The sequence below is a fragment of the Ixodes scapularis genome, unplaced genomic scaffold (assembly GCF_016920785.2).
Source record: "Ixodes scapularis isolate PalLabHiFi unplaced genomic scaffold, ASM1692078v2 PGA_scaffold13__105_contigs__length_92229423, whole genome shotgun sequence".
Lineage (NCBI taxonomy): Eukaryota > Metazoa > Arthropoda > Arachnida > Ixodida > Ixodidae > Ixodes > Ixodes scapularis.
The window spans coordinates 44,978,994-44,983,423 of NW_024609839.1; positions in this window are offsets into that span (position 1 = coordinate 44,978,994).

Sequence of the window (4,430 nt, forward strand, 5' to 3'; positions counted from 1 at the left end):
GGAAATTCACCATATGAACGGACCATAAACCCCTGACAAATGCCATCTAAAACGCATGATCCCATCACACACCTCGGGAAATCCGCCATCTAGCTTTCCTGTCGGAATTCACGACAGACATCCGACACGTCAAAGGCGTAGACAATGTGACTGCCGACGTCCTGAGCCGTATTGACACCGTCTCCTTACCACCGCTCCCAGATCCTGCAGAATTTGCTCGCCTACAGATCGAGGATGAGGAGCTCAAGAGGCTACGATTGTCATCTTTGTTGCAGCTGCAGGATGTCGCCTTTCCGGGTAACATCATTGTTACTTGCGACGTCGCGACTGAAAAGCCCCGGCTGTTCGTCCCTATTTCACTACGTCGAAAACTTTTCGACGCCACCCACTGCCTCTCACACCCAGGCGTTCGGGCAACACAGAGGCTCATGACGTCCAGGTACGTCTGGCCCCGCATAAAGTAGGACGTCCGGGTCACCAAATATGTGGGGGGCCACGAAGCCCTACCACGTTACTTAAAGTGAGGACATTGAACGAGAGAAGCGAACGACGTGTCTGCCTGTGATGGCAGCACGCGCACGCGCCTCGGAGAGCTCGTGCAAGAGAATGCGCTGAAGCCGCCATCACAGTCAGACACGTCGTTCGCTTGTCTCGTTCAATGTCCTCACTTTAAATAACGTGGTAGGGCCTCGCGGCCCTCCACACCATCATCTCGTAGTCCGTGCAGCAATGATCAATTTATCGCGACCCTCCTCGCTCTTCGTGTCTTAAGCGGAAACTAATATACGAAGTGCCAAAAAACGCCTAGAGTTATTTCATGATATTGGAGCCTTTTAAATGTGTCCACAGAGTGCTTGAAAAAAGATAATATAATGTGGACTGAAAATCCACGGCGGGAGATCAAGCGAAACATCCGACCCTCGACGGGTGTGAAAAACGCTGCTTTTCGCCGCGGCCTCTTTAAAAATTCACAAGTCGAGAACAAAAAATCTGACGAACTTGCGGTTTAGGGCGACTGTGTTTCTAGAAACGGCGCCATAACATATATTTTTTTCATCGAAATTAAAAATTCGACCCTTTTTGCCTGCACGATTTGAGATGAAACCACCCATATATACATATATATGAATATATATTTTTTTTTCTTTTTTTGGAGGGGTGCATTTTGTATGGCTACTCTAATAATCGCCTCTACGGAGCTGCCATTCTTGTATACTGAGCACTTAAATGCGTCTTGAGCATGCGCAATGTCTCTCTTCTGCAGAATGTCAGACGCCGCGCGAGGGTCCCCAGTATTGGGGGCCCTCGCTCTTAAATGCGCCGATAGGTGGCTTCAATTCGGTTGGTTTCGGTTTCCGTGGGTTCGCCGCTGCGTTGGTGTGTTATGTCGTTTTCGCTTAGTTTTCTGGTATACAATTATCCCTCGTGGTGCAGAACCATTGATACAGCGGTAATTGACCACCTTGAGAACTACCACGTAGTCACCTGCCTAATTTGTGGACTTTTTTACGAATGCCTTCATCCGATCATGTTCATCGTTGGTTCAGGTTGGAAAGCGAAACGACTGAAATGGTGCGGGGGGAAGATTACAGATGTCAACGGCCGCACTGGACGTGCCCGTTGATACTAGTTTCCATAAAAATAAACTAGTGAAGTGACATGCTTGAAGGCAAAGCTAAGAAGCAGGTCGACGACCTGACGAACAATGTGCTGAATCGCAGAGAACAGATGAACTCGCAAGTTTAGTGCTCACTGTTCGGTTTTCGTGGTCACCAACGTTTTGTGAAAATTGACGACCGGGAAACTCCCCTGTAATGACGCATGGAATGCCAAAAAGAAGCGAGTGGTATTATTTCTATCGGTTTTTTTAATTAATTAAGTAAACGAGAGATGTTTCGATGTTACCTCCTAGGCCGAGTAGGAAATTTTTTCAACTATCAGCCCTGCCAAAGTATTCATTAGCAGCATTTCACAATGCTGACCTTAGGAAACTCTTTGTTATCCGGACATTTCCTTACAACGTACTGAGAAGATGAGATAAGGGACAAATCCGGCACTCGAAGTCTGACGTCTGTCTTGCGTATAATTTGCGAAATAAAATTGAATGGCGAAAGAAAATTTACCTACAGCAAGCTTGGTTCAAGTCAAATGCCAGGCACCACTTCATGGATTTGTGTAGACAGATTTCTACTTGTTTGAACAGATACGCTTCTTACTTTCAGCGGCGGCGAGACTAAATCCGGCATCGACATCGCTGCAATCGAGTGATTTCAATGCTGACGGCTTCTTTGCGGCGTCACAGATTGCGACATTTCCTTACAACGTATTGAGGATATGAGATAAGGGAGAAACCCGCCATTTGAGCTCTGACGTCTGCCCTTCGTTGGGCAGCCACAAGCTGTCTTTGACAGTTTTTTTCACCCGAAGAACCCAACCCTTTGTGCATGAATAAATTAATTGAATTGGTTACCCGAAGAAACTTTAATGATTGCAGGCATGGCACCCAACACAACGTATAGTTCCTTTGAATTAATAAATAAAGTGATCGAGCGAATGTTTATATCGCAAAAATGACGTCATCCTATAATCAAAATAAAATACAGTGTTTTGGAATTCTTGTCAGTGCACGATGCTTTCAAGGAACAAATATACTAGCTCCCTGCGTTGACTATATTTGCCATTTTTAGTATCCTAAATGCATGATAATAAATATACCTTGTGCTTTTTATTGAGCCACTATGACTTAAGCGAATTTGCGCTCTCATAAACGATTGTCCTCCCAAACCTCGTGTGTCTTAGAGCCGTCTGCATACTAAATATGCGCCAGTGCTACAGCTGATTCCTTTCCTCTCACGGATGCGGTACGCCGATGGTGCAAATACACGAAACGTGTCATTTAATCAAGTGCGGAAGTTGTGCACATAATGATGGCATGCTGTTAGGTAGTAAAAGTAAGTATCAGACGACACTTCACAAAGGAAGGCAAAATATGGCGGTAAAACGCGACGAAAAAACACGAATACACTTCGCGTAGGCGCGTAAGGCAGAGAGAGGCGACGAGTTGAAGCCACCTTATGGCGGTCACGTCACGCAATTCCAAGATGACAGCCCACATGCCCATGCGACGGAGGGTGAAAGGTCTACAGTTCGTGCAATAACGGAATAGTCCAGCGCGTTCGACGCGTTGACGGAGCGGCTGGGTCGCTCGTTTGCAGGCGTGGTTTGGCAACGATACTCCACGTCAATTTTCATGCGCGACGTAGTAAAGGCCAGCGTACACTTCATGGCGCTGTCAGAAGTAATTGCGCGAGCGCGTGACTTCGTTCGACGTCTTGTCTTTGACGCGAATGATACGCAAGACAAAGCAAGGTGTCACTGCAGCCCAGTCTGGGGCTGCATTTCCTTCTAACTCGCGGACATATCTTTCATTGCCATCATTCATCCATTTGCCCCTTTTTTATTTTAGGTCAATACACAAGCAGTGCTCCGAGCAGTAGCCGTAGAGGCTAGTCTCGGGTTCATAAACAACGTAAAACTTACAATTAATGCGGCGGGCGAAATAAGCGCACCATAAAATAAAAATTGCGTACCAGAAATTAGCAGCATAATACATACTCACGCGTGCCCCAAATCTTAAACGCGAGATGATAAATCAGTAGACTTACCAACATCATCTTACAATTCGTGCAAAAAAACGTTTGAAAACCTACCAAAAATTCAGGTTTCGCTTTCACAGTGTTAGGTATATCATTCTAAATTGAGGCCCCGTTAAATTCGATGAATCTTGGACAGTAGGTATCGTGACATAGCGATAAATTAAATACTAAATAGGGCGCTTGTTGCAGCCCTAGTATATGCCGTATACAAAATTTAAACAAACTTATTCTAGAGACTATTTTTGCAATTTTTATTTTTTGTCACAGAGGTCAGGAAAAAAACAGGGAGGCTGAAAAGAAGAGGACGTTGCAATGCGGCTTACAGAAAAATGAAAAAGGGTGGAAAACTGAGCAAGTTTGTATTGTCTCGCGGTACTCGCATAAAAGATGCACAAACGAAGGGGACACAACTGCGTGTTTACTTTTCTTTTTCTTTCGTGCTCGTTTTATAAAGGCCAGCGTCTTGTTTACAAACAAGACCCCCCCCCCCCCCCGGCCCGTTTTCCCACAGAAGGTGTGAGCACCGCACGTGTGTGGGAACCAGATTGCCGTGAAGAGAAGCGTGTGCGCATGTAACGACATTAGCGCCACTGCCGTGAAGTGTCGTCGTCATACAGAGCTGTAACATGTGTCGCCTTTAAGTTCGCTTTACAGCAGAACTCGTCGCTTCAAAACACGTTTTTGTTTTTTTCTTTTTGTCTTCTTTTTTTTGCCGGTTTTCCGTTGGGGGAGGAGTCAAGCCTTTCACGCAGCGCGAAAAGTGAAAGAATCTCT